At 47.7% G+C, this 16804-nt stretch overlaps 1 long non-coding RNA gene across 1 annotated transcript; it reads left to right on the top strand.

The window, feature by feature from the left end:
• The first annotated feature begins 376 nt into the window (after positions 1-376).
• Positions 377-16801, top strand: LOC138849776 (uncharacterized). Its single transcript, XR_011388929.1, has 4 exons — positions 377-633; positions 2190-2256; positions 5070-5128; positions 10797-16801. It is a non-coding gene; the product is annotated as an uncharacterized lncRNA (long non-coding RNA).
• The last annotated feature ends 3 nt before the right edge of the window (positions 16802-16804 follow it).

Genomic DNA, 16804 nt, shown 5'->3' with positions numbered 1-16804 from the left:
AAGGCTTACTGATACTACCCCTGAATGCCTTCCATGATAAGGGAGCACTGAGAACTGAGGTGATCAGAAAGCTGACCCACTTCCCAGATGATTGCAGTGGTGGGCTGGGCCAGGCTGAAGCCAGAGCCAGGAACTTCCTCCAGGTCTCCCACATGTACAATAGGGCCCCAAACTCTGGGCCATCCTGTGTTGTTATTAACGGGGATCTGCACTGGAAGTGGAACAGCATCCATATGGGATGTTGGTATCTCAGGCGGTGGTTTTACCGAGCCTGCTATGCTATGACACCAGCCCCAGCAGATGGTGAATTCTAAGCCCTCTTGTCAATCAAGCTTACTTCTATAGCCCTAGTGCTCAGATTAATGGCTACTGCAGACTGGGGCAGGGGGAGAGGTGCTGTGAACAACCAAGTGGGATTTGAACCATGCTGACTCCAGGATACCTGAAGAGGAGGAAGCGGTTATAGTCAAAACAAGATCCCGAGCTACGGTGCCCAAGGTCCTGTCCCCAGGAAGAGAGGTTGCATGAATTCACACTGAGCGACTGGGGACTTCCACAGAGTTGAACTGTCAAAGGCCAAACACACCCTCCCAGTGCAGACGGGAGTTTCAGTTCCAGAAGATTCTTCAGCAGGTGAGGATCTGAACTCAAGGGTTTAGGAACAGAAGTGCTGGAGCCAAGGCACACAGTGGTGGGAGGGTCAGGCAGGGTGGGGAGAGAGGGGAAGGAACCACTGCCCTTGCCCAGTACTGGGCTCCTGTGCAAAGCCCGAGCAAGCATACGTGAGCCTCTAGGAGGCAGAGAAGGGACCATACATAAGTTGCATTGACCCAGGGCAGAGAGCAGGAGAGGGGCAGCTCAGATGTTTGCACAGGCTTGGGATCTGCTATTGGGAGGCCTTTAGGTTTCTGCTGACTCTGCCCCTTCCCTCTAGTTGATTTGCATTTGGTTTCCACCCCGCACTGTCTTGGATGCAGTCTGGAATGTATAAATTTCTTAGCAAGCAAGCAAACAGCGGGGCCACCAAAGGAATGGAAAATAAACCTCCAGAGTGGGGCGGAGGAAGGGCAACTGCAGGGGGGGAGGGGGAGAATCAGCAAGGGGCAGGGAGGCAGGGAGGAGCTGGGGACGAGCTCACAGGGAGCTGCGATGGTCTCCTTGTCCTCTGTTCACTGGGACCAGCTGTTCCAGGTGGGGTACCTGGAGTCGGGGGGAATGTGGAAGACAGCAAGCTTCAGGGAGTCTGAGCACCATCCAGGTCTGCTCCCTCCAGGGGCCAGGGCCTGTCTACTGTGTCCCCTGATGCTCTTGCTGGTCCTCCCTGCTTAGACCCAAAACACCCTCCCAGGCCCTTCTCCATCCCATTCTTGAAAAGCCAGCTTTCTGTCCCTTTGTTGAAGAAGTCTTCCAGATTCTTCAGACTTCGGTAGGGAAAGACCACACTTGGCCACTCTCTCCCCTGGGCACCCCCCGTGTCCTCTCCAAGCTCATTTATCACCCTCTCCCTCAGGTCCAGCCCTCAACGCAACTTTCAGCTCTGAGAGAGCCAGCAGCAGGTCTCCCTGGGCTCCGTGTCCTCTGGGCATCTGGCACTAGGCCAGACACGATGTAAGTCTCTCAGTAAAGAGCTGGCAGGCAGGATGAACCCTGCGGTTTGGATGACAGCACTAGGTGGTTGGGAGATGGAGCCAAAACCTTTCTGCCCCTCTGGTGGGATCCTGGGTCTCAGGTTTAGCAGCAGAGTGACCCAGCTGCAACAGAGCCTGCAGAATTACTGGAAGTGTCTGTGTCTGGAGTCTGTGTCTGGAGGGTGGGGTGGCGGGAAGGGACTGAACCCAGTGCAACCTCCTCGCTCTTCAGCACTCTGGGTTTTTCTTGGAATTTCTGCTGCCAAGCTGGAAGTATGGGGATGACTAGACATTATGTGTGTGTAAGTATATGCCCTGAAAAGCAAATTCAAGGCTGTTTTTAGAAACATGCTCAGCTCTAGGAAGGGATGGGAGACCCTCACACAGCAGTCACAGGGTGAACCAGACAAGATCCAGCCAGGTAAACAGACATCGTTCTGTGTATTTCCAGAAGGGGAATTAAAGCAAGAAATTGGTTGCACAGGTGATGGGAATTCTGGGAAAACAAAGCAGGAACCCTGAGATGATGAGTGATTAGCTCCTACCTCCCTCCACCGCCAGGGCTGGAGGAGCAGTGAGGAGGGGCCTGGACCATCTGGAGGAAGCTGGGACCATCGACGGCCAGTAGGTAGGGGCCAGGAGCCTGAGCAATGCAGCCACAGCCAGGGACGCTGACGGAGGTGGGGCGAGGGGTAGAAGTGTTCTGACATCTCCCTCCTTTCTGCAGATGCGTCTCATCGCTTGGTCCAACCTGCCTCTCTCCCTCCCTCCTCCCCATTCTGCTTCCTTCCCTACTTCTTTCCTTATTTTTAAGCAGAGATGTTCTTAAGAGAAGATAATATTTTTGGAGTTTACTAGTATATCTTAGAAAAGGAAATAGCACATTTAAAAGAAAAAGATTTTTAAAAACTGCAACTACAGCACAACAAAGAACTGAGGCCTTTTCTTCCCCAACCTCAGCGCACCCACGTAAATAGCAGGTGAACAGAACATCCAAGTCTTTTGGGGACGCAGTGGGTAGGAGGGGGGCCTGGACAACTGGGCTCCTCTCCTAGCAGTGCGATCCAGAGAAGCATTTCAAGCCCCCTGTTGAGAATCTCCTTTGCAGAAATGAGGTGGGCGGGAGATGCCACAGCCCCAACCCCAGAGGGCTGTTATAAGGATTGCAGCGTTAATACATCGATGGGCCGGAGAGCAGTGCCTGGTTGCAGTGTGGGAGCTCTGATCCTGAGAAGGTCGCTCCACGGTGCTGTGCAGCTCAGCTGCCGTCCACCAAGGCTCCACGAAGTGGAAAACCTGCTTCGGCAACCCTCCTCCTGTGGCAGCATTTGGCAGTGCAGATCCCACGCCATCAATTTTCAGCCTTTAGTCAAACACACCCCCTACCTATCATGGCGGAGGTAAGTGCTATCTTGGCATCCTGCCAAATGTCATTTGGCTGCGATCCAATTCAGCTGGAAGCAGGAAGTAGGAAAGACAAAATAAGCCCCTCTTCTGTCTCAGAATGGCATGCTGACAACTGCCAAGGTCGGCCGCTGCCCAGCGCAAGTCCAGATCAGTGATGCTGCGCCTGTGGAATCAGGGCCCTGCCGCAGCTTGTGAGGGGGCCGCCAGCAGCTGGCCTGGGGACCCCAAAAGCCAAGAAGGAGGGCTGTGCCTCACTGTTTGCATGGCAACAGAGCCCTGCTCATCTAAAGCCGGTGCCTCTGCATGCTGGCTCCTCAAGTGAGGGCTCCATCGCGTTCCTGCATGGTCTGTCTCAGGTCACCTTGCAGAGTTAAAGTATTCACTTCAGAAAGACTAAAACCTGGGCCAGTGACCTCATGAGGGCGAATGGCTGAGATGGACATCCCAACCACTGGAACATAAAAGGACTATGCCAACCCTGTGAGGCCTCACCAGCCCCCAGGAGTCCACCTGTAAAAGTGAACTGGGGCCCTGTGAAGCTCTTGTCACAGACTCTGTGTATTAGAAGCTAGCAGATTTCTGACTTTCAATTAGGTGTTTGAATGCAATGAACGCTTCGGCAATTCCCTTGATTAAAGACTAAGGGAAAGAAGTGATTTCACTTAGGCCGATTTTCATCCATGCATGCGTGTTGAATACTGAAAGCAAAGCTCTGATTCTCCCAGCTTAGAGTCAGAAACTAAACCAGAGCCAGGGTGAGCTCTGGCCGTGACCCTATCAAGGAGAAATTGTGGGGGAGAATCTGGAGGGAGAATATAGATTGAAAGAGGTGGGACAATCACTAGAAACGAATGCAGGGCGGGAAAATCAGAGCTAATGGATGGTATGTAATTCTTGACTTCATATCCAAACACCAGTTTTGTTGGCCAAAATCATACTTGATGCAATATGAGCATTTGTTAAATGCATGAGTCTTTCTTATTTATTTACTTTTTAAAAGATTTATTTATTTATTTGAAAGAATTACACAGAGAGGCAGAGAGAGAGAGGCCTTCCATCTGCTGGTTCACTCCCTAGTTGGCTGCACAGCTGGAGCTGCGCTGATCTGAAGCCAAGAGCCAGGAGCCTCTTCTAGCTCTCCCACACAGGTGCTTGGGCCATCTTCGACTGCTTTCCCAGGCCATAGCAGAGAGCTGGATCTGAAGTGGAGCAGCTGGGACTCGAACCGGCTCCCTAATGGGATGCCAACGCTGCAGATGGTAGCTTTACCCCCTCACCACAGTACAGGCTCCTCTCATTTATTTTTTAAAATATGTCTTATTTCTACAAAGGTTTAAGGCAACTGACACTAATGAAACATTTTAAAGAAAAAAAACAGAGGCCGGTGCTATAGCATAGCAGGTAAAACCACCCCCTGCAGTGCCAGCATCCCATATGGGCACTGGTTCAAGTCCTGGCTGCTCCACTTCCAATCCAGCTCTCTGCTATGACTTTGGATCTATCTCCTGCTTTTGGATCAGCTCAGCTCTGGCCATTGCAACCATTTGAAGAGTGAACTAGTGGAAGGAAGACCTCTCTATGCCTCTGCCTTTCTGTAACTCTGTCTTTCAAATAAATTTTTAAACAAGAAAAGAAAAAAAGCAGAGAAGAGTTGAAGACAATAAAGAAGGCAACTTCTTTTTCTTTTAAAGATTTATTTATTTATGTGAAAGGTGATGTTACAGATAGAGAGAGTGAGAGAGAGAGAGAGAGAGATCTTCTACCTGATGGTTCACTCCCCAAATGGCCACAATGACTGAAACCAGAGTCAGGAGCTTACAGGTCTCCCACTAGGGTGCAGGGGCCCAAGCTTTTGGGTCATCTTCTTGCTGCTTTTCCAGGCACACCAGCCTGGAGCTGGATCGGAAGTGGAGCAGCCAGGACTTGAACCAGCGCCCATATGGCATGCTGGCACTGCAAGAGGCAGCTTTACTCTCTTTGCCACAGTGCCAGCCCCTAGAAGACAATTTCTAACCTGAATTTCTTTTCTTCCAGCACTTTGGGTACAAATATACCAGATTACTTTAAAAAGTCTATGGGAAATGGACTAAAAGGTAAGTGTATTTTGATATGAAACATTTTTAAATCCATGTGTAGTTTTTTCATGGTATGCCTTCCATGAACTTTTTGAAGACCGCATACATAGAACGTATTTCAAAATGCTCACATTCCATGGAGTTATTTAAACATAAGACCTCTTGACAATAGTCTGATTATGGACAGCTTTTTCTAAAGCAATTCAGTGTTTGGCCTTCATCACGAAAAACACCAGTCTTCACGAATTTTAATACAACACAGAATTTCAGTTGTAGAAGCTATGGATCACGTCCATTGAGATAAATGGCTTGTTTCCAAATGATAAATTTTATTGAAGTATTAAAACAACTCCAAGGCTTCCATTCAGATAGGTATGAGTTCAAATGCCATTTTCTGCAGTGGTCTTTTGGTGCGGTAGTTAAGACATGGCTTGGGACACACACATCTAACTTCACAGTGTGTGACTTCCTCTTGGCTATACTCCCCTTCCAGCTTCCAGCAAATGCACACTCTGGGAAGCACCAGGTAGTGGCTCAAGTGTCTGGGTCCCTGTCACCCAACTGGGAGACCTGAATTGAGTTCCGGGTCCCTAGCTTTGACCTGGCTCAGTCATGGCTGTTGTGGGCATTTGGGAAATGACCAGTGGCTGGAAGATCTCCTTTTCTGTGTTTCTCTGCCTTTCAAATAAGTAAAAATAAAATATACAACATTTAAAATACCATTTTCCATTTTATAATTCATATTCCTATGATCAATCATAAAACGTGAACTGAAATATGTACCTGCTACTTTTCAGAAGATCTTTTTTCAAAACTAAAATTAGAAAGGAGAGAGTCTGATAACTCGCCTACTTTCTGCTATGTAGTCAGTTATGTCTGATGTTCACTGTTTCTCATATGAAATTATTCTGTAAAAGAAGACTTGTCATGAGGAGCCTTTATCGTACCTGAAAATCAGGAAGCAAGCACAAAGACTCTTGTGCCAACCTGAGGCAGGGCTCCCTCTGATCCCGGAAAAAACAGCCAACCCCAGATAGATGCCGTCAGCCACCCGGCCTGGCCAGGAGCCTGTTCCAGGAGCCACAGCCAACCTTTGTGTGCGTCCTCTTCGGGTAACACCAGCCATGCTACCCTAACACTCATTTAAGAATCAAACGGGGCCATCTCTATTGTGAAGCTATAAAGCGCCACTGGAGGTGACAGTCACAGTGCAAACAAAGACACCAAACTTCAATGCGAACTTTTCTTTTTTCCTTTTTAACAAATTTTGTTTAACGTATACAAATTTCACATATTTCCTGTATTCAGATTTAGGAACATAGTGATACTTCCCACCCTACCCTCCCTCCTGACCAAACTCCCACCCTTCTTATTCCCTCTCCTATTCCCATTCTTTTTTTTTTCTTTTAAGATTTATTTGTTTATTTAAAAGGCAGAGTTACAGGGAGGCAGAGAGAGAGAGAGAGAGAGAGAGAGAGGTCTTCCATCCTCTGGTTCACTCCCCAGATGGCTGCACAGCTGGAGCTGATCTGAAGACAGGAACTTCTTCCTGGTCTCCCACACGGGTGCAGGGGTCCAAGGACTTGAGCCATCTTCTGCTGCTTTCCCAGGCCACAGCAGAGAGCCAGATTGAAAGTGGAACAGCCAGGACTTGAGCTGGTGCTCATATTGGATGCTGGCTATGCAGGTGGTGGATTTACCCGCTACGCCACAGTGCTGCTGCCCCCCTCCATTCTTATATTTTACAAAGATCTATTTTCAGTTAACTTTATACTCATAAGATTAACCCTACAGTAAGTAAACAGTTCAACAAATAGTATGGAGAAAAAACACTTTTCCTCAATAGTCAACAATGAGCTGTTAAAAATAATTGCTGCCAGCGCTGCGGCTCACTAGGTTAATCCTCCACCTGCGGCGCCAGCACCCTGGGGTTCTAGTCCAGGTTGGGGCGCCAGATTCTGTCCCGGTTGCCCCTCTTCCAGGCCAGCTCTCTGTTGTGGCCCAGGAAGGCAGTGGAAGATGGCCCAAGTCCTTGGGCCCTGCACCCCATGGGAGACCAGGAGTAGTACTTGGCTCCCGGCTTCGGATCAGTGCGGTGCGCCGGCCACAGCGTGCCGGCCGCAGCAGCCACTGGGGGGTGAACCAATGGAAAAAGGAAGACCTTCCTCTCTGTCTCTCTCTCTCTCACTGTCCATTCTGCCTGTCAAAAAAAATAATAGTAATTGCCTCTCAAAGTGTCAATTTCACTCCTATAGATTACCTTGTAGATACTCTATTAGTTATCTCAGATCAGGGAGAATATATGGTATCTGTCTTTTGGGGATTGGCTTATTTCACTGAGTATAATGTTTCTAGTTGCATCCATTTTGTAGCAAATGACAGCATTTCATTTTTTATCATTGTGTAATATTCCTTGGTGTACACACATCATAATTTCTTTGTTTGTCTTCACTTGATGGACATCTGGGTTGATTCCATATCTTAACTATTGTGAATTGGGGTGCAGTGACTATGAGGGCACATCGAACTCTTTCAAATGCTGATTTCTTTTCAGCAAACTGTTCTTACTTCTAAAAAATAGTCTATATATTCCTGTAAAATGGAGTCATACCATCATTATGAAAGAGGTCAAATCACCACTCTCAAGTGGAAACACAATAATTCAATAAATCCTGAAAATCAAGAGACAGTGTTTTCTAACAATCTGCGGTCTCAAAACAAATTTGATCATCAGCTTTTTGGGAGAAAATATAAGCAATCATACATAATACCATGAATATTCAATAAGTACAATTATAATTATTTTTTGAAAATTAACCCAAAAGTTCTAGTTTAAATTACTTAACCAGGGGATGCAAATTATATAGTAAATTTGTTCCTAATAAAAATTGCTAGATTAAAAAAATTGAAGGAGGCTGTCCTTGTGGTGTAGCAGGTGTGCCCCAGCTGCCCTGCTCTGGTCCAGCTCCCTGCCAGTGGTCTGGGAAAAGTGGCAGGAGATGGTCCAAGTGCATGCATTCCTGCCTCCAGTGGAGGAGACCAGATGAATTTCTTGGCTGTAGGCTGCCCAGCCCTGGCCATTGCAGTCACTTCAGGAGTGAATCGGCAGATGGATCTCTCTCTCTCTCTCTCTCTCTCTCTCTGTCTCTCTCTCCTTACTGTATCTCTGTCAAATAAGAAAAAATCTTCAAAAGAATCAGAAAGCCAACTGTCACCAGTTGATAAAGTATGAAACCAGGAAAAAAATGTAATATCTCCACAATGGCTCATGGGTCTTGGCTCCTGGCTGGCCGCAATGGCCTGCACTGGGCCAGGCTGAAGCCAGGAGCTAGGAACTTTATGTGGGTTTCCCACTTGGGTGTCAGGGACCCAAGCATTTGGATCATCCTCTGCTGCTTTCCCAGGCCATTAACAGGGAGCTGGATTGGAAGTAGAACAGCTAAGACTTGAACCAGTGCCCATATAGGATGCCGGTGTTACAGGTGGTGGCTTTACCCGCTACACCACAATGCCAATGTGCCCAGGAGTCTCTTTTGAACAAAAGGTATCGATTGTCAGTAGAAATCTCTGGTATGTGGCAATGAATGGGTGCCCGCAGTGGGACATGACAAGCAGCATGCCATCTCTTCTTCTAGGGTATGTCAGGTCTTTATAAGTCTCCCTGGCTCTTGATCCAAACTGACTTGGGTTTGGATTCTGGCTCATTAGTTATTGGTCATGTGATCCTGGACACTGTACTTCAACTTACTGTGACTCAGCTTCCTTATCTCTAGAGTGGGAATAAAAAAAAAAATTGTACCTTTGTTGTAAGGAGGGAATGGGATACTCACCTAAAATGCTTAACACAGATCCTGGCACCTAGAGGAACCTGAGAAAGTTTAAGCCGCTGTTACAAGTGCGTGGCAGAGGAAGAAGGCTACGTCAGGAAGCAAACTGTCAGCTGGGCAGAAAGCGTCAGGAACAGTTATTTTGTCTCTTGACCATGCTTTAACCAGCTGAACAGTGGGAGTTTCACCAAGGACAAGTGTTTGAGTAGGATCCTATCTACAAAGCTCTAATCTGGTATTGGAAAGGGAGATTCGCAATTCAATTCAACAAGCAGTTATTGAGTGACTAGTGTTTACAAGGAGCTTGCAGGCTGGTGGAGACAGAGGAGTGAACATTCTAACCATCACTGCTGCCTGCCGGTGCTGCAGTGAGCAGGCTTTCTGTGTGGCTCCTAATAAAGAATTGGTCAAAGACCAATAAAATACCTTTCTAATTCATGATTGACACAAAACTGACAGAGATAGTAGGAGGAGCCCAAAAAGAGTCTAAGAAGCTGGAGTTATAGATTGAAATTGTAAAGTGAGATTTAATACAGAGAAATATGAAGTCCCATAAAGCCTCAAAACCAGCTGTCCAAGAGCAGCAGGGGTAAGAGCAAGTCAACTGGAGATTCTAGGACATGGGCAAGCATGATGTGAACTAACATACTGCACGGTTGCAGAAGTCATGCAGTCCTAGGCTGCATGATTAGAAGAAACACAGTGACAGCCAAATAATGCCAGCATTGTATGCTCCACCAGTCAGAGTGCACTCTGCTCATTTTTGAAGGCAATTGACACCTTTTTTTTTTTTTTTTGGACAGGCAGAGTGGACAGTGAGAGAGAGAGACAGAGAGAAAGGTCTTCCTTTGCTGTTGGTTCACCCTCCAATGGCCACCGCAGCCGGCGAGCTGCGGCTGGTGCACCGCGCTGATTCGATGGCAGGAGCCAGGTACTTCTCCTGGTCTCCCATGGGGTGCAGGGCCCAAGTACTTGGGCCATCCTCCACTGCACTCCCTGGCCACAACAGAGAGCTGGCCTGGAAGAGGAGCAACCAGGACAGAATCCGGCACCCCGACCGGGACTAGAACCCGGTGTGCTGGCGCCGCAAGGCGGAGGATTAGCCTAGTGAGCCTTGGCGCCGGCCAATTGACACCTTTTAATAACAATGTGAAGTCTCAGGCATGGTGAAAGAATGGAAACCACATGATAGAAAAAGTCGCAGTGTGAAGACAGCTTTACGGAGAGCAATACTGGGGACATGGCAGGTGGCTTGATATGTTTTCAGATTTGTCACCTGATCTCAAACTTTACAAGAAGTTGTAATCCCTTCTGGCTCTGCTGTTTTATCATTCTACACATTTATCTTGGATTTTGTGGGTCCCACGAAATGCAGTTATTTCAAGGCAACTTGTACATCCGATTGCAATGCCTCCTTTCCTGAATTGTGTTTGTTTTTTTGTTTTGTTTTTGTTTTGTTTTGTTTTGTTTTTTGACAGGCAGAGTGGACAGTGAGAGAGAGAGACAGAGAGAAAGGTCTTCCTTTGCCGTTGGTTCACCCTCCAATGGCCACTGCAGCCGGCGCGCTGTGGCCGGCGCATCGCACTGATCCGATGGCAGGAGCCAGGTGCTTCTCCTGGTCTCCCATGCGGGTGCAGGGCCCAAGCACTTGGGCCATCCTCCACTGCACTGCCTGGCCACAGCAGAGAGCTGGCCTGGAAGAGGGGCAACCGGGACAGAATCCGGCACCCCGACCGGGACTAGAACCCGGTGTGCTGGCACCGCAAGGTGGAGGATTAGCCTAGTGAGCCACGGCGCCGGCCCCTGAATTGTGTTTTCTAATTTTTCTTCCCTGAGTATCCTCTGATTTCTTCCTGCAGGCTGACATTAAGTTCCCCAACTGAGGGTGCAGGTGACTGATTTGAGACCTGTGTAGGACTGAGGGCCTTTGAGAGTTGGGAACAACCTCAGGTGAGTACGGATGGCCCCCGGAACACTGCTCAGAGAAGAGGAGACTCCAGGTCAAGTGCAAGATTGCCTGGAGCTGATGAGACTAGGCTGCAACTTTAGATCTACAATGAGTACAGATCACCACTTGGAGAACAAGAGATTTGGGCAGGTTATTGCTGGGTGAACAGCATCTGCCTCTAGCTATTTGAAAGATGACTACTGAATGTGGGGACCCTTGTGTCTTTATGAGCTGCCACCAGCACTCTATCTCTCAATACCTTACACAAAGAAGGAGAGAGGAGCCTGCAGTTCCTCTCAGCAAGTAAACTTCCAGGAGGATAGCAACTTGGTTTACACAGCCTGCTGGTGTCTTGGTATATAGCCACTGTAGGGTTTCTGCGTTGAATGGATGCTTTTAGGTGATGGAATCAGTGTTATATAATCAGACATTTGCGTGAAGTTCATGAGCTTTCACTCCATGGTTGGCTTAAGTAATTTGGAACTGTATGTGAATGCCACGGAAATGCACTTAGAATCTCCTTTTATTGTAGTTGATGGGAAATTCAAAGCATCTTTCTGAATCAAATTCCAACACAAGGCATTTGTAGTGAAGCCACTAGATGGCGCACTCATGCTGGCTGTCACCAGGACTTCGGTAGCAATGACGAAAGTGAGTCCTGTTGGTAAATTCATCGCATACTCAAGGAGCTGCAGTTTACTTCCCTTCCAGAACCTTCCTATGTGTTATCAATTTATGTCTTCCAGATCATGTAAATACAGATGTGTTAGAGTTAGTTATCTAAATCAACAATTTGTTGACCAGAGCCATCTTTTAAAAATGATGGCTTCTCTTTCTTTTTAGTTCAAGTATTTTGACAATGTCTTGCCACACATTCTTTTATTTTTCATACAGTTAACTTCAGTGGCCGGAGTCTCATTTCTTTTGTACACATATTGACATGGAGGGGAATTAGTCATCTTTAATGTACTGAAAATTCTGTTACAGTACATGAATGTCCTAACCCTCTTTTTTTTTTTTTTTTTTTGAGATAACAAAGTTACTTTTATTTTTCTACCTATGCTTTACTATTTAAGAGATAAAATGATGTTCACATTATTTTGGCTTATTTAATTTGTTTATGTGACAAAATTGTTTAAATTGCAATAACCCTCTTAAACACGTCATTCACTGTCTTTTGTGCTACAGCCGGGAATTCCAGCTTTGGGAAACACGTTAGAGAAAAGAAATGTCCCAAGACACAGAGTAAACAATGACTTTCTTTACCCGGCTTTTTTTTTTTTATCCTTTGTTCCTTTTTTTTAAAAAAAAAAAAAAGACAGAAAGGGGAAAATGTGTTGTTCATAGTGACAGGGTCTGAGCCAGCAACACCAGACAGGTTAGCGAGCTGCAGATAGGACTGTGATAGGAACACTTACAGTAGGGTCATCTCCCAGCCCACTCGGGGCCTCCACTGAGCACCCCTTCTGCAAGCAGACATGCTCAGGTCCCTAGAGAAGAGGTTAGAAAGAGCTTCATGAGCCAACAAAGGAAAATAATAGAATAGATTTGGGAGCAAGAGCTTATTAGCTCAGCCTGAGGTCATTGTACCATGAATGTGGCCAGTAGGGGGCGACCCGTGTGCAAGTGAGACTTCAGAAAGACCTGCAGGCTCTGAAGCAGGGATGGAGGCTGGGAATTCTGCCTGGCTGGGTCCCTGCTGTTGCTCCAAGACTCGGTGGAACCTGAGAGCGCAGGGAACCTGAAGAAGAGGCCCCAGAGGGGTGGTGTCGCCCAGGAGCGGATGACGCTCAGGAAGGGACGGTGAATGGGCGAGAGCAGATACCCTGCCAAGTTCTCCTCTTTGCCTGTGGTCCTCAGTTTCCTCGGGGCTAGCACAGAAACAAAAGGGGTCTAAATTACAAATCGAGGGTGTGGCCCAGCAGGTGTGTTTTTTTTTTTTTTTCCATAGAAAGGGATTGAGAAGCAGCTTTGATGCTGCCTGTAAGATATTAGGAATTATTTATAAATGTGTCACTGAGATCCTCAAAGATGACCTTTAATTCTAGAACTACGTAGTTAAAGATTTTTTTTTTATTGCCTTAGTTCCTGAGATATAAAAAGACGTTTGTGGTATTTTGGCATTTATTACGAGGTAGAATGCCTTTATTTTTGGAATACGTTGGGTCGATAGATAGTATTAGGTTTTTAAATAATCCTTATTGACCTTTCATCTGTAAGCTCCACCTCCCTGTTTGTTCTTTTGATGCATATGTCTTGTAATAAGTTGTGACTTTATGCATTTGCACCTTACAGTTATGTTCTGGGGCTTTGCTGCTCTTACTATTGAAAAAATCAATGTGCTCTATGAGAAAGCACAAGAATTAAAGAAAGTAGACATGGCTCGGTTTTGTAATAAGTTAATGAAATGCAAGAATAGCAAAGATTTAAATGTAACTTAATTGGTCTTAGTCATAGTAAGTAACAGTAGCTGTAGTAACAAAACCCTGAACATTCTGGTGGCATAACACAGGAAAGGTTTACTGCTCTCTCTCAGCACCGTGCAGTGTTCAGTGTAGACGCCTCAAGAGGCAGGGGGAGAGCTCTGCACCGTGCATTCCTTCAGGGATCCAGGTAGAAGGCTGCTCAGTCGCCTTCTAGTGCATGGTTTTCTCTACTGCTGAGCGTCTTATCAGCAGGTAACTCAGGAGAAGGAGAATGGATAAATCACACTCAACTGCTTCAGACTAGAGGTGACACATCCACCGGTGAATAGCAGTCCCAGAGACCTTTCCCAAGAGGAAGAGCACCTGCTGTTGGTGTAAAATATTCTGGTATCTGCCACACGCACACAGCCAGTCACAGAATATCTGAAAGACACTGAGCTGTTTCAGGGTAAGACATGCCCTGTCCCACTCCTTGATCTCCTCCTCCAAGAGAACCCGCCCACTCATGTTGTACTCAGGACTCAGCAAAATCTGACCTTGGGAGAGAGCATCTGTCTAGGCTAAGGAATCTTGGTGAAGTTTGATAAGGGAGTCTTGCAGTAAAACAGCAAGCTATTATCAAAGTTGACTTCATCTAGGCGTTCAGAAAATGGGCTTTAAGGCTTTGGTCAATGGGATGACCAGCCTACAAGCTGGGCTTCAATGATTCTTGCCTCTTTTTTAAAAAAAAATAATTTATTTGAAAAGCAGTTACAGGGTGAGGGTTAGGAGTAGATCGATCTCCCATCCACCAGTTCAGCCCCCACATGGCTGTAACAGCTGGGACTCAGCCAAGCCAGGAGCCAGGAGCCAGGAACTTCATCTAGATCCCCCATGCGGGTGACAGAGGCCCAAGCACTTGCTCCATCTTCCACTGCGTTCCCAGGTGCATTAGCGGGGAGTTGCATAGGAAGCAGAGCAGCTGGGACTCTGAAGTGGGATGCAGGCCAACACTGCAGGGGGTAGCTTAATCCACCACGGCACAACGCCGGCCCGTGATTCTTGCCTCTTGATAGGCACACTCTGCAGTCTCCACACAGATGCGACAGGGCTGCCTGTGTAACTGATGGGATATTGTGAAAACAGTGGCACCAGACTTCAGAGTCTGGGTCGCAAAAGTCACGGCAGTGTCCCGTGTGCTCCCTCAGATGACTTGCTCCTGGGGCGAGCCACTTGCCAGGCTGTAGGGCTCCTCCTGAGGTTCCCATGCTGGTGAAATGAAGCCTCTTTCCAGTGCCAGTCATGCGGGCGCGCCATCTTGGAATCAAAGCCTCCAGAGCCATCAGGCCCGCAGGTACTGCAGCTCCCGAGGATCTCTGGATCATAACTCCTGAGAGACTGCGAGTCAAACCACTCAGTGAGGCTGCTTCCAATTCCTGATCAGAAATGACAGAAGATGGGAGTTACTGGTAAGTACAGGAGTAATTTATTCTACAGGAACAGCTAACTCATACAGCCAATCTACATAATCAGGATGTGCAGTGTGGAGTGGACAGCGGCAGAAGAGGGGACCCCTTGATCCTATCCCAGCAGTTAGAAATGCATCTGATTCACAGTGATTCACTTTCCACTTTTTTACTGTTCATAAAGACTCCCGCTCTGACCAGGTGCAGTTGATTGGTGTTTAAATAACCTTAGCAAGACTGCTTTGCCTTTTGAGAAAGCCGTTCATTGAAATCCTCACAGGAACCTCGTGCTGGAGGTTGTGGCCATGTTCACACCAGGAAGCTGAAACACCTTGACCCACATTTGAATCAGCGGAGCCGGTATTTGAAGCCAGGGTGGTGCAATTCTGGAAGCCAAATGTGTTTCATCCCTGAGGGCTCTTAAGCCCACCTGGAGCCAGCTGTGTTCTTTACGGGGAGGTGAGAACCCAGGAGAAGGGCGGAGTCCATTTTGGAGCATGGAACGTTCTGGACATGAGGGACTCAGGGGGCAGCATGTAGTTAGTTCAGTGCCAAGCACCAAAAATGTCCCCTTAGGTCCTACTGGCTATGGATCCTTGATGGTCATCATAATGATGACGATGACATCATGGTGTTAGCCAGATGTCAGACACTGCTCTGATTCATTCGCTTGTATTAGCTCATTACTCCCTTACAGCATTCTCACAGCAGGAACTGTCAATGTCACTATGTTATAGATGAGGCACTGAGACAGACAGAGATGAAGCCATCTACCCAAGGTCGACCAGATAGTAAAGGGTGGAGCTGGGGCTTGACCCAGATGGGCTGGCTGCAGACTCTGTGCATCTGACCTGTGCTATGCATCTTTCCAGGCTTCTGAACCTGTAGGCGGGGCTTGTCCTATACCTGCTGTTCTAGGGAGCCCCTCCCCATGCCTCACCCTCTGGGGTCTTGCTCCTGCTGCAGCCACTGCACACTGTGGCTCACTCACCTGTGCGGATACACTATGGTCCGCCATGCTGCAGGTGCCCACCTGCTGGTGTGTGCCTGTGACCTCTGGGACCCTTGTGGCATCCTCATCTTCTTCCAGAGACATACGGGTGCTTGACAGCTGTTTCCCCCAACCTCCCCAACATTGACGCAGTCCACATCAGTCTTCAAGACCACCAGTGGTCTATATTCAAGTGTGGCTGGTGGTTCTCATGCTCCAACATGTAGAACAACAACCTGTGAGGCTTATAAGGAGCAGAAATGCATTTCTCACAGTCTGGAAGCTGGTGAGTGCAAGATCAAGGTGCCGGCAGATTCCATGTCTGGGGCGGGCCAGCTTCCTGGTTCACAGGTGGTGTCTTACAGTATCCTTGCGGGGTACAAAGGCCAAGGGAGCTCTCTGGGGCCCCTTTTATTGGGGCAATACTCTGATTCATGAGGATGCCATTGCATAATTCCTAAGTTTCACTTTATGAGTTTTGGGAGGATGCACACATTCAGGCTCTAGCACGCTCCTTCCGCACTTACTGCTTTCTCTTCTCCAAATGGAGTTATGGAGTCTGGCCCAAAGTGTGGTCCACATGCTTCTTTCTCACTTATGAGGATCTATTGCCCTGCAGGGCCCCAGGCCAATCAGGGGAGGTGGCTCAGACACCATCCTGGAAAGTCCAACTCCATGCATCAGCCGCTCAAAGCCTCTGTTGTCACCTATCAGGAAGCCACAGGCTAGAGCCAGGAGCATGAGAGGAGGGAGGCACCATCTCTGCCCCCCTGATAGGCAGTCAGACACATAGGCAGTGGCTTCAATGTCATTTGGAAAGGGCTGACAGAGAAATATGAACGGGGTTCCCTGACAGCACAGCTCAACGTGGCCAACATACGGGAGGGGTTCCTAAGAAAGCTACATGAGGCATGGGTGGAAGGGACTAGCGATGGCCCAGCTGGGCTGGTGAGCTCCAGCCATGGACCTAATCCAGCCCACTACCTGTTTTATGGGGCACACCGACCAAGGATAGGCTTTCCATTTGCAAGTGAAAATCAATCAAAACCAGGATACC

The sequence above is a fragment of the Oryctolagus cuniculus genome, chromosome 5 (assembly GCF_964237555.1).
Source record: "Oryctolagus cuniculus chromosome 5, mOryCun1.1, whole genome shotgun sequence".
Lineage (NCBI taxonomy): Eukaryota > Metazoa > Chordata > Mammalia > Lagomorpha > Leporidae > Oryctolagus > Oryctolagus cuniculus.
The sequence above is the reverse complement of the archived record's forward strand: the minus strand, read 5'-3'. Positions and strand labels throughout refer to the sequence as shown.